The following is a 14,042-nucleotide window of genomic DNA, read 5'->3' on the forward strand; positions in this document are numbered from 1 at the left end:
CTAAACTATACCTATCTTTCGATCTTAGCACAGTTTAGTCGATTTAATTGATTTGGTCAAATAACCTCCCTATCTTTCGATCTAATGGGTCGGTCACAAAATAGGTATTTAACTGGTCGCATGCATTCGACTTGCTAAATACAAGATTAAGAACAATTAAAACGAAGGATAACCTTACAAGGTCAGTCGATCGACCACCAAGGTCAGTCGATCGACTGACACGCGGGTTCAGTCCGTGTTCAATCTAATGCCGCCTATGCTACAATTCCCCTACATCCTAGCACTATAGATTTAGCTATAGCTACTCATGATGAAGGTAAAAACAATAATACAACTAAGACAATAGGGTACTGAATTCATGGTTTGAAATAGATAGCAAATAACAATAACAATAATTGGCTTTGGGCACTAATCTAGCAATTCTAATACTAATGACGAAAAGCGAAACAATAAATGGAATTAGGGCAGAATGAATACCGAGAATTTCAGAGGAAGGATTAAAAACAAAGGCAGAATTCCCATGCTAAAATCGATATCCCAAACCCTAAATACTCGAAATAAAACTAAAACTCAAAGCACTGTATTGTGATGTAAAACTTAGATAAAAACTTGATATTAAACTTGATGTTCTCTGTTACGTTATATAGCAATCAACGCAACAACTTATTTCCTAAACCTAGACTTCACGGGCTTCAAGATTCACGGTCATCTAATTCTCGTCTGAAATAGAAATCCAGTCGATCGACTGAAAAGGCTGGTCGATCGACTGCTCCTCAGCAAACAGTAGCTTCTGGAACCCGAGCATTGGTCGATCGACTGACAAGGCTGGTCGATCGACCGGGCCGAGCCTGCTACTTGACTTCTTTTAACTCGTGGACTTGTCTTTTGGGCCTTGGATTGCGCACCAAGCTCGTTCCTCAAGCAATTCCTTTACGTCATTTGCAATGCAGGTCACTCGGGGACGGATTTGGCTTGATTTCCCGTTGAATTCTTCACATTTCTGCAATAAAGTACAAAAACACGAAAGTAGAAGAAAATAGGGAAATATAGGCATATATAGCACATTTGAGCTCTGAAATGCGTGTAGAAAAGAGTGTGAAACATCGTATTTTAGACACGCATCAAGGGTCTTCACTAGACATCCCCCCAAATTGGCTTCTTTCGACTAATTGGATAAATGCGGATTTAGCAATGAAATTTCCGGTTAAGTGTTGTGGTGTAGGAGTACCATTGGGTAGGTTCTCCTCGGTTGGTACGGAATGTGATGAAAATTTAGGCATTGTGGGTTGATTTTGTGGTTGATTTTGTGTTGGGTTCTCCTCACCTTCTCTTGCAAAAGGGTTGGTGAACTCAATAGTATTTGGTTGAATATCTACAACCTCACTAATACCTCTCAAAGTATTTCTAGCAAGTCTTCTATTGGTTGTCAAAGTCCTTTCAATTTCGTGATCAATGGGTAACAAGTTACCTTGTGATCTTCTTCTAGACATGCAAAATATCAAACAACTTGAAAACAATTAGAACAAACCTTGAGGAGTTTTACTTCCCCAAGGCAAAGAAAGACACAACTAATAACAATCTAAGAAAATCAAATCAAGTTAACACCGTCCCCGACAACGGCGCCATTTTTGGTCGCGCTCACTTGGAGCTTAGTTTTCGGTTACTTGTCGTTAGGAGCACCTAGACCAAAATAATATTTATAACTTCACAAACAACTCTACTATTAGTAAAGAGGCAAGTAAAGGTCGGATCCCAAGGGACGGGTATTGATGTAGGATTTTCGATTGCAAGTAGCGGTGTCTAGGGGCGTCACGATTTGGATTGAGATAAGAAGATCACTAAACTAAATAGCAATAAAAGTAAACAAGCAAGATGATTAAAATGAGATATAAACAATTGATAAAAAGCACTAGGGTGTCATGGGTGTAACACCCCCATACTCCAAGTGCCTTACCAGGACCACTTAAGGCATGGAAGTGCTACCATCTCGGTTTCCCGAGGCAATGATAATCATAAGACAATAACGAAACATACTTAAAAGTAAATAATGTTTAAAGTGATTACAAACCAACTCGAAAACTGATAAAAAGAAATACAAGATTCTCAGACAGTCTACTGCTAAAACAATCAAAGCTATAAAACATCGTCTGATACAGCGGAAGACTTCTAACTGCCACGTGATGACTCATCCCAGCTATCCCATACGCGTCATATCATACCTGCTCAATAACTGCTCACCACCCCCGAATGGATATTCTCAAAACAAAGAACCATCCTTCAAATGAGAAAACTCTTTCACTCACGAGCGCCATTACAATCACCCCTACTCTAATATCCTCAAAGCCAGTAGTGCTTACTACCAATCACAACTCTTAAGCTCAAAAGCCTTTATTATAAAACCTCGATAATTCTCGTTATACATTAGTATCCAAACTCATCAATCTCAGCCCTCAAACTCCGACTAAACTGTCAAAATCCTATCCAACCTCAATCTCATTACAAAATCTTTAGTCACACTCGCAAGACCCAATCATTTCCTTTGAACACTCATGACCACGACTTTCCTAAGCACCCAAGGAACCATACACCTTTAGTTAAGCTAGTACCAATTGTACCACAACACACTTGTCATCGATAACGCATTCCCATCAAAGCATAATAATATCACCATACAACTCTCATCACTTGTGCTCATAAAATCACCAACGCTTATAACCTCAATTTGCAGTTACAGTCTATTATCCATGAACATCATCCCAACATCACAAAACCACCACAAGATTGTACGAATCTATGTCCTTCAATTAACACTCATCATACTCTTAAGAAACACCTTTAACCTCAGATAGCATAAACAAAAATCTAAGCACCCTCAAGGTAAAAACAACCTCAAACTTTCAGAGCTCAATACAGCCACTTTTAATACTCCTTCTCCAAAACTCTATACGTTGTCCCAGTTCATACTCACATACCGCTATACTACTATGTTCTCAACCTCAAATAACCAAACATCACACTCGAAGCATACAACATCGCTTGGCAACGAATCCAAGATTCCACTACGGGATGATCACAAGTAGCTCTAAAGAGATTTCAAACATTTCCCAGTTACGAAGAAAGAATAAATAACTTACAAATCAAAACAAACCATTTTCGTGCAATACCACAAAGCAAAAGAACACATTCCTTTCGGAAGTAAAAGCTCAGAGAGAAATCAATGCGAAAAGGGTAATTACAAAAGTCGAGAAGAAGGAATCAAGTGAAATAAAGAACAAATAGAGAGCAGCGATAGATGAAACAAACAGAGGATAAAGATAAAAGAAACTTTTGGTTCGAAAGCTCAAATAGAAGAGTTACGGTTAACACGTGCAAGGATGACAAGAATAGATGATTCAAAAACAATTTTATTTTCTCGAAGACACGACACCTTAAAACAAGATAAACAAAGCACGATAACCAGAGTCTTACAATTCTCGTACAATCATCACTTAAGGTAACAACGTCTCGAAACATCCTTTCATCGTATCTCAATAATACCTTAGGACCAACAAATCTCTATATAAATTGCCCATTTACAATCATTATATTCCTCAGATTATCAACTCTCAAGATCATAAACTCTCACAACCATCAACTCTCAAAAACCTTTAACTCTCAAGACCTTCACCTAATCATACTTAATGAATCAATCCATAGCAATCTCTATATCCTCAGAACATGGACACCACGATCCATTAAAATCATCGTTAACATGGTCTTTCACTAAGGAAAACGCTAGCACACTATAACATTAACATCTCACAAGTCCATAAATTAATGTTTGTCTCTCTCAAACAATCCTTTAAAAGGTATGATCAATAAATAACTCCTCAACGGATAAATCATAAAATCTTTCATAACTCACTGATAGACATTAACGATTCTTATTCCTCAATTAAGGTATTCCAAATAAAGACGAGCATAGTCTCCGAAATTCCCAAGATGCTCAATCTAACTCCACAGTAACATTCAATTCATTTCCATTACTCTACTCTCGATCCATAAATAACTCGCATAACTTTTCCTTTAACACAAGACAAAAATCCAATAAATTTATCCATTACGAGCATACGCCATGATATCCCCAAATAATACCATAAGATGAATCCACTCAATATGCCTCTCACTTCTTATGAACTATGAAACCACAATCATGTATCTCATGCCACATATCATCATCCTCTATCATCAAAAAAAGATTTCCTCAAGCACATAAGAGAACATAATGCCTATAATCCCAAAGGAAACGTCATCATAACAACTCCTATTCCTAAAGTTTCTTCACCTCAACAACCTATAATCCCAAAGTAAACTCCTTCCTTACCAAACCCATAATAACAAAATCCTCTTTCCATTCATACTTGAACATCCCTATCCACAAATCAATCTTAACTTACTGTCTCAAGATCTAAACCACAAGGGGGATCAACTCCGAAATTTACCTCAAACAACGATAACACCACCAAGTAATCCAAAAGGATGCAAGTACGATAAGAGTAAAGCTCGGGTTATCCGGGATTAAAAGTTTTTGACTGACATATAACCATAATGCATGACACGTAACATGCAAATGATATTTTCAAAATCGACCGTCTTTGGAATCAACAAAGCATGCTCGAAAAGAAGTCATACATGAACAACACATTTTATACAATTAATGACGGAATAAAACATCAAGTCATAAACAACACAATACATAAACTATACATTTAATATAATTAATGACGATAAAAATCAAGACATTAACAAACAAATACATGAACAAAACATTTAATACAATTACCAATAATGATGTGGAATGTTATGGCATAAACAAGTAAGTACATGAATAACACATTTAATTCACTTAATAACGATAGGAAGAACAATAAAGCATAAACAAACAAGTACATGAACAACGCATGTAATACAATTAATAACGATTCTAAACATTAAGGCATAAAAAGTAAGTTATACTAGTTCCAACCATAACCTTGAGCCATAAATCTCAGGGTATGTTAGTTCCAGCTATAACCTTAACTCGTACTTCAATGTTATAGTAGCTTTGACTATAAATAGAGTAACTACCCAAAGTTGTATTAACTTTAGCTATAACTCATGAATCATCATCAAGGTTATACTAGCTTTAGCTATAACTTTGGAGAGAACCCTTTGGCCGCCTATCATGCCGCCGCTAGGGTTTATTCGTGAACCCTAATTGCGCTCATGACACCCATAATAAACACATAAACAACATACGATAAATGATTAATACATTAAAACATATACAAACATGCGGAAACATAATTAACATGATAATAAACAATCCAACACGTACCAATCATACAAATCAATCATTAAATCACATTAATTACATCAATTGGCATAAACACAATTAAAGGAAAACACCTAGTTACCTCATTAGCGATTATTAATGATGCAAATTAATGAAAACCTCCAAGAAAGACACGACCAATAAATCCTTGTCTCCAACACATACCCACGTCCCAAAAATAAACATTAAAGATGCACGAATCCAAAACCCATGCGCTAGATATTATGCATCGCGAATCCTCTTTGAAAAACGGCAAAGGAAAGACATCTTCTTCTTTATCCATTAAAATAAAAGACCTTAAAGGTAGGTCTAAAAGTCCATACAAATAATCTCCATAAAATTACTTGGAGAATAATATGTTGTAGAGGTAAGAGCAAGGATTGTGGAAATATAATTTATCAATAAGTTTGGATGAAGGAAAGATATAAAACAATGGAGTCAAAAGGAGAATAGAAGAACAAAATAGAGAAAAGGAGGGAGGCTGCCGCGGCACTTCACGCGTGAGAAAAAGGGAGAGCGACTTGCCTCCTAGGTTAGGTTTTATATTTATAAGGGGATTAACTAATGGGCTTGGGTCCATTAGCTCATACAATGGATTATCTGATTATAAATCCCATTGAACCATATTAAAACGCTTGGAAGACTTATATAAGAAAAGTAGTTATTAAATTAAAATAGTAAAATCGCATACCGAATATTTTAACTCAATCAAAAGTATATTAAAACGATAAATAATAAAATAGAGGACGGAAGCTTATAAATATATATTTCCAAAATACGTTAATAAACCTCCAAATAATTAATTTAATAAAATAGTTTTATAATAAAATATTATTATAAAATACGGGGTGTTACACATGAAGTTTAGTGGGAGTTACGGATTTTTTAATTAGTCTAATATGTGGATGACATATTGATTATTGGGAATGATTTAAGACTCTTGGAGCATTATAATACATCTTTAATATCCGGATTTATGAAGATAAATCTACATGATATTAGCGTCAAATAAGAAGTCTTATGTTGATAAGATTCATGACTAGTTCAATCAAGTTGAACATATTTGATTGATTCCATTTGCTTCCGCTGCCGAATCAATTAAATAGGAAATGATGTATAACACTTCATTTACTTTGAGTATGATGAATTGTTTCAAATCGAATTTAAGTAATGGTTACCAAGTAAAGCCATAAAGATTACTGATATGTGCTTGCAGAAGCATTAAGGAAGTAAAGCAAAGTGTTTTTGATGCAATTTTGTGTAAGAGTGTTACACAAATGACAATTGACAATTGAGATTGCGCATGGTTTCCGACAAAACCATAATCAAAACACATTAGGATGGTTAAGATACCATGGTGGCTATGTTATTTAAGAAATAGATTTTATAGAATCGTTCTAGGCAATAAAGAACAATGAGAAATATTTACAACGGAAATTGAGTACACTTGCAATCATGAGATGTGCAAGAAGGATGAGTCCCGCACACTGTAAAAACAGTGGGAGCTATTCTAAGGCTAGAGGGCCTATGTCTAGATTGGATCTAGACACGTACTCAGAAAGTTTTGTAATGCAAATGTATACATTACAAAGGAAAACGAGTATGTAGTAAGGTTGAGTAAGGTACAAGAAGTTGATAAAACCTACTAACCAAAGCCTTCTCATAGGCCTAACATGATGAGTCATGTCCTTTCAATTGAATTGAGATGAACAACTACATTCAAGATCAAACTGGATTATATAATATGAAGTAGTAATCAGGTATTGACTACTCATATGATAATCACATTTGTCGTTCGAGTTTTTAAAATCTAAAAACTCCTTTTATACCTTGTTACATCCAAACGGGTTGTAGAGACAATATTGAACCCCGTTAAAGTGAACCCGGATTAACATGGTATTTGCCCATAGTCACTTGTATGAGGTGACGTCTCGAAGTGACTAGAGTGTGATGCGATTGATGGCAAGTTCAGTGCCATACAGTCATGTGAGATGACTAGTCGATCACATAGGCAGACTGTTAGGAACACTTTGTCGGGCAGTGACCGCTTATAGAGTTCTGGCAAATTTATATAGCCTGGTCGTGGCGAGAGCTACTATAGTATTCTAATGAGTCGATTCTTTTGACTAAAGACTGTTCGCCTAAGGTGGCACAGTTTCAGATTAACTTTGATTTGTGTTACTACGACCTTCGTAAATGGGGTCAAATGGGCATATTTTGGGTTATGATGGCTGTGGCTAGTCGAAGGGAATAAGTGCGATAGGAATTGTCCACCCCTTGTCGGGGTTAAAACAATATCTCGGGCCACTGGGGAGTAATGAATCGGAAATGCGTGGCCACGCTCGGATGGTATCTATGGTAGATAACTCCGGTCAATCAGTTATTCTCCAGATCGAGGAAACCACTCTCGATATGATCACTTGCAAGTACGACCCGAAAGACACCTTGCATTGAGTGGGAGATAGTAATAGTACAAGAGAATTGGTGACGCACACTTGTCGAGGACAAGTGGGAGATTGTTGGAGTAGGTGTCCCCGACAATAATGCGATCACAATTGTCGATCATATTGATCACATATTTAAATCTCATATCAAGAATACGAAAGGGATGATACATTACATATATAGTCAATTGGTCCACACATATCGATAATGATTGGGGCTAGAGTTTGACATTACTTGTCGTGCGACGGTGGTGATCGATTGATCCTTGAGGTCACACCTAAAGGACGATTCCCTTAATTGAAAAGGTTAATTAATTGTATGCCGATACAGATTAATTAATTCCTTAAAATTGAACAAATTATTATCATAAGAGAGAAAATGACATCTTATTATAATGTGATTAAATAAGATTTTATTTAGTGATTTAAGAAGTTATATTACTAAAATTAATCGGTGTTTGCGAAACACGCGAGATGAGAATGATAAGTTAGTTATAATTACAAGATGTTGTGAAGTATACTAACTAGTAATTAAATGACCATTTTTATGTGAAAGTAATTTTGAATTACTAGTCAATTTGTTAAATATGATTTATTTAATTTGTAAATGATATTTAATTGTTAAATATGCATTTTAAATTAAAACATGACATAAGACATGTCACATGTCACATGACATACAATTGTACAATTGACAAAAATAAAATGGACTCCATATTACACATATAAACCGAAATTGGTGGGCAAGTGTTAGAAGTTTTGTCTTTTTCCATTTGTCTTATTCATTTGTCTAATATGCTTGATAGTGACATGACTATGGACAAAGGCTTACACATTTGTCTTGTGAAGACAAAAAGGAAAAGATAAATGGTCTATAGACCATAGAGGCCACCGGTTTTTGTATGAGAGATTAGAGAGTTTTTCTCAATTTTATTCTTTCTTCTCATGTTTTATGAAAAACAATACCTTCTCTCTCTTGTTCTTCATAAAATTCTTTTTATGAATCTAATTTGTATAAATCAATCACTAATAATACTAGTAGTAGTATATGAGTATTAGTAATCGATTTTAAGGTAAACCACATTACAAATATCTAGTACATGTTAGTTTGTGGGATTAAGGGATAGTCTTGGGTGATACTTATTGGAGGGCTTCTATTTTGAAGTCATGAATGTTCATCCATTAATGGAAAGCTCAAGAACTAACAAGAAGGAGATCTTGTTGGTGCCCATAAAGACCGAAATTATCATAGTAAGGGTTGATGATTTCTTCTCTTTTAATTTTGTTTGCATGCATAAGATTTGTAATTAATTTTATGACTAAATTAATTTGAAACATATATGAATATGTTAATGAATGAGATATAGATTTCTAACATAATGGTCTTCTTAGCAAAGTGAATGAATTTCTCCCTATGAGAGTCGGAAGTGAAAATTACCTCCGAATATTTGGATAATTGCTCAATGACCGGAGTTGTTGATGTTGTAGCTTCCATAGGGGGACCTTGTTGAACTTCCAACCTTGCCTCATGGACTACCAATGCCTTTGACAATTGTTTTGCTTGAAGAGTTTGTTGTCTTTTTGAAAGTGTCTTCTTTGGGGGTGCCTTGTTACCTCCTTTAGTTCTTGCCATTGTTGATTACACCAAAGAAATATTGAAATCTTCAATTTTTAGTTATGCCCAAATCGATTTAAGATGAAAGAATGTTGCTTTGTATCTTAAAAATTGACTCAAAAGTTGAAGATTTTGGTGTTTGAATCAATTGTTGTTGTAAAAGGAGTGACTAATTTTTGTTGTGAGGAAGTTTGGATTTAATTTTGTTGAATTTGGTTGAGGAAATTTGGTTTTGTTGATGTAGAGGATGAGGGTTTTTGGAGTTTTTGAGTTTGGGTAGTGTTTGAATGTAGAAGAAATGAAAATGAATGAGGGAAAGGGGTTTAAGAGACCCGTTATATTTGAAATAGCAGCAGGGGGCAAGTGGACCAAGGACCAGGGACGCTCGGATTCTTCGCGTTTTGCCTCAGAAATGACGCCACAGACGAGCGTCTTTGTGCAAAGACGGGCGGATTCTCCAATGTGAGACGAGCGTCTTCCTGCACGGACGCTCGGATTCTGTTATAGGGTGATCCTTTAAATTTCAACAGCAGAAAGACGAGCGTCTTTCTTGTAAGGCAGCGCCCGTAATCGACGAGCGGATTCTCAATTGGGACGCTCGGATTCGTGATGACCATTTTTTTGAATTCTACGGCTCGCGCAGGACGGGCGTCTGGTGACATTGACGCTCGGATTCCTCGTAACGAGCGGATTCTCTTTGGCCGCTCGGATTCCTCCTTGTCCACACGGATTCGAGTCCATCCGTGATATCTTTTAACCCGTAACATTTTCATTCTTCAATTCTCGTGTTCTTCATTGTGGGGGCACTACAAAGGCATGAATAGCCTAGGCAATTACTATCCCCACACTAAGTCAAAGCACTACACATCAATAAAATCATAAGTCCCTCCCTCACTTCTCTCAAAATGATGAATATCTTGATCAAGGCACAAAAATATAAATCCAAAAATGATAAAAATGCGATGTAAAAATTAAAATGCAAGTTAGGGAGTTAGAATATTTACAAATGGTGGTTTGGAAAGGACTCCACCAAACTCTCATCCAATGTGAGATGTCAAGGGGGCATGTCCAAGGTGTTGTTGATGTTACTCAACACCTTGAAGAAGTAGTCGAAAGCTTGCTCATTATCATGATAAAGATCTTGAATAGACCTTTGCACTTGTTGCTCTTCATGATGGTTTTGATCCATAGCATTACCAATATAGGGATTGAAAATCCCTTCGAACTCATCGTCCCAAAGACCTTAAACTTCGTCTACTTGATCATTAAAAATTTCTTGAGTTGATAGAGACAACTCGCCTTCTTTCTTGTTTTGGCCAATGAGGCCATCCTCTTCATTGCTTGATTTTGGTGAGCTTTTCAAGCTCTCTTTGTTACTATTCCCTTGCTCTTTGAATGGAGCATCATCAACTTTCTTTTTCCATTGGAATTCCGACTTCTTCCTATCATCCTTCCGGCTATAATGATCAACCATAAAGCATGGTTCATGCAAACGGGAGCTCTCATGGTCTTGTCAAGATTGAAAGTTATGGTCTCATCTCCCACCTCTAGAGTAAGCTCTCCATGCTTCACATCTATCACCGCACCCGCGGTGTGCAAGAAAGGTCTACCGAGGATGATCGGAATATTGGAGTCTTTTTCCATGTCAACAATGACAAAGTCCAACGGGATGAAGAATTTGCCAATTCTCACGGGAACATCTTCCCATATCCCTAACGGTATCTTCGTCGATCTATCGGCCATTTGGAGTGTGATGTTGGTACATTTAAGTTCTCCCATCCCTAGTCTTTTGCTAACCGAATACGGCATAACACTCACACTAGCTCCTAGATCACACAAAGCCTTGTTGATCGTGGTGTCGCCAATGGTACACGGTATTGAGAAGCTTCCGGGTCTTTAAGTTTCAGAGGTGAACTCCCTTGAAGGATTGCACTACTCGCCTTAGTGAAGGCGATAGTTTCAAGCTTCCGGATCGACTTCTTTTTCGTAAGGATGTCCTTCATGTACTTTGCATAGGCCGGCACGTGATTGATTAATTCCGTGAAAGGAATCGAGACTTCCAAATTCTTCACAATTTCCATAAATTTTCCAAGTTGGTCATCAAACTTAGGCTTAGCTTGATGACTTGGAAAAGGAAGTCTAATCACAATGGGCTCCTTGGCCTTTTCTTCACTTTTCTTTGAAATTTCTTCTTGAATGAGGGGTTCTTTTTCCTTGGAGTTTTGCACAACTCCTTCCTTGTCACTAGCTTCCACAACTTCATCCTCAACTTGCTTCTTTGGTGCTTCATATCTTGTACCACTCCTCAAGTGGATGGCACTAACCGTTTCATGTCTTGGGGGATTACTTTGAGGTGGTAATTGCCCCTTTTGCCTTTGTGAGCTTGAAGATGCTAGTTGGGTTAATTGAGTTTCCAACATTTTTGTGTGGGCTAGGATGTTGTTGATGGTGATTTCCTTTGCTTGGCTATCATTTTGCATTTGAGTGGAAAATTCTTGTTGATTCTTTTGCATTTGGAGGACCGCTTTTTGAACAACAAAACCTTGGTCATTTTGTTGATTATATGGAGTTTGATTTTGATAACCTTGGTTTTGGTTGTAAAAGGGTCTTTGGTTTTGGTTTCTCATGGGTGGTGGGGTGTATGTTTGTTGAGGGTTTTGAACATTTTGGCTTTTGTATGAGAGATTTGGGTGGAATTTGGTGTTTTCATTGTAATAATTGGAATAAGGGGTACCACTCTTGTATGCTTGAAAAGCATTCACTTATTCATTTGTGCCCCGACATTCACTTTGGTCATGTCCCAAAGTTCCACAATTCTCACATATCCCACTTGGGATTGATGAAGATGCTACCATGGCATTGACATGTTGCTTTGGTGATTTTGAGGCTTCTTCAAGCTTAGTCATAGCCTTTTCGAATTTCAAGTTCATGGTATCGATATGAGCACTAAGTTGAGCACCCAATTGAGTAATAGAGTCCACTTCATGCTTTCCTCCTCTAGTAGCCTTGCGAGGTCTACTATATTGTGAATTATGGACCGCCATTTCCTCAATCTTGTTCCAAGTTTGATTATCGTCAACTTCGGTGAACATACCATTTGATCCCATGTTGAGAATGTTTCTTGAGTCTTCATAAAGACCGTTCCAAAATTGTTGAACCAAGAACCACTCGCTAAGTCCATGATGAGGACATGAGCGACAAGTTCCTTTAAATCGCTCCCAAGCTTCATACAAATATTCTTCATCCCTTTGCTTAAAACCCGTAATTTGAGCTCTTAGCATGTTAGTCTTTTCCGGAGGGTAGAATTTTTTGTAGAAAGCTATAGCCAACTTCTTCCAAGAGTCAATTCCAAGAGTAGCCTTATCAAGGCTCTTCAACCATTGTTTTGCGGTACCAATTAGAGAAAAAGGGAATAAGACCCATCGAATTTGGTCTTGAGTCACGCCGGTTTGTGAAATCGCATCACAATAGTCACAAAAAGCCTCCATGTGAGAGTGAGGGTTGATACCCGTCGCTGTGAGTACCAAAGATAAAATTTATAATCTCCTATTAAGACTAACCTAGGCTAGTGGTAACAGGGTCGAACCACAAGGAGGCAGTTGTAAACTTTAGTTGATCTATGTTCAGTCTGAGGTAACTATTATGGGGGTTGATTTGAATTGGTCTATAGCTAATAACAATAGAAAGAAAATAAACTAAAAATACGATTTAAACAGATAAAAGAAGGGTACTAGGATGGTCGGGTCATTATAGCTTCGGCGCGAAAGAAACTAAGTCGGTCTGAATCAAACACAGGTAAGGCGGGAAATAAGAGGTCCTCTCGGTCCACTCCTAACATATAGCATCTCTCGATCTCGCTATAGGTCCCTAATGTCACTAATACTAACTTTCGTCCTGAAAAGTGACTAATGGTCTAAACTATACCTATCTTTCGATCTTAGCACAGTTTAGTCGATTTAATTGACGGTCAAATAACCTCCCCTATCTTTCGATCTAATGGGTCGGTCACAAAATAGGTATTTAACTGGTCGCATGCATTCGACTTGCTAAATACAAGATTAAGAACAATTAAAACGAAGGATAACCTTACAAGGTCAGTCGATCGACCACCAAGGTCAGTCGATCGACTGACACGCGGGTTCAGTCCGTGTTCAATCTAATGCCGCCTATGCTACAATTCCCCTACATCCTAGCACTATAGATTTAGCTATAGCTACTCATGATGAAGGTAAAAACAATAATACAACTAAGACAATAGGGTACTGAATTCATGGTTTGAAATAGATAGCAAATAACAATAACAATAATTGGCTTTGGGCACTAATCTAGCAATTCTAATACTAATGACGAAAAGCGAAACAATAAATGGAATTAGGGCAGAATGAATACCGAGAATTTCAGAGGAAGGATTAAAAACAAAGGCAGAATTCCCATGCTAAAATCGATATCCCAAACCCTAAATACTCGAAATAAAACTAAAACTCAAAGCACTGTATTGTGATGTAAAACTTAGATAAAAACTTGATATTAAACTTGATGTTCTCTGTTACGTTATATAGCAATCAACGCAACAACTTATTTCCTAAACCTAGACTTCACGGGCTTCAAGATTCACGGTCATCTAATTCTC

General features: G+C 37.1%; 1 non-coding gene across 1 annotated transcript; it reads left to right on the top strand.

Annotated features, from left to right (window-relative positions):
* The first annotated feature begins 12,586 nt into the window (after positions 1 to 12,586).
* Positions 12,587 to 12,693, top strand: LOC141589145 (small nucleolar RNA R71). Its single transcript, XR_012520095.1, has one exon. It is a non-coding gene; the product is annotated as a small nucleolar RNA R71 (small nucleolar RNA).
* Positions 12,694 to 14,042: the final 1,349 nt, after the last annotated feature.

The sequence above is a fragment of the Silene latifolia genome, chromosome 6 (genome assembly GCF_048544455.1).
Source record: "Silene latifolia isolate original U9 population chromosome 6, ASM4854445v1, whole genome shotgun sequence".
NCBI classification, from domain to species: Eukaryota; Viridiplantae; Streptophyta; class Magnoliopsida; order Caryophyllales; family Caryophyllaceae; genus Silene; species Silene latifolia.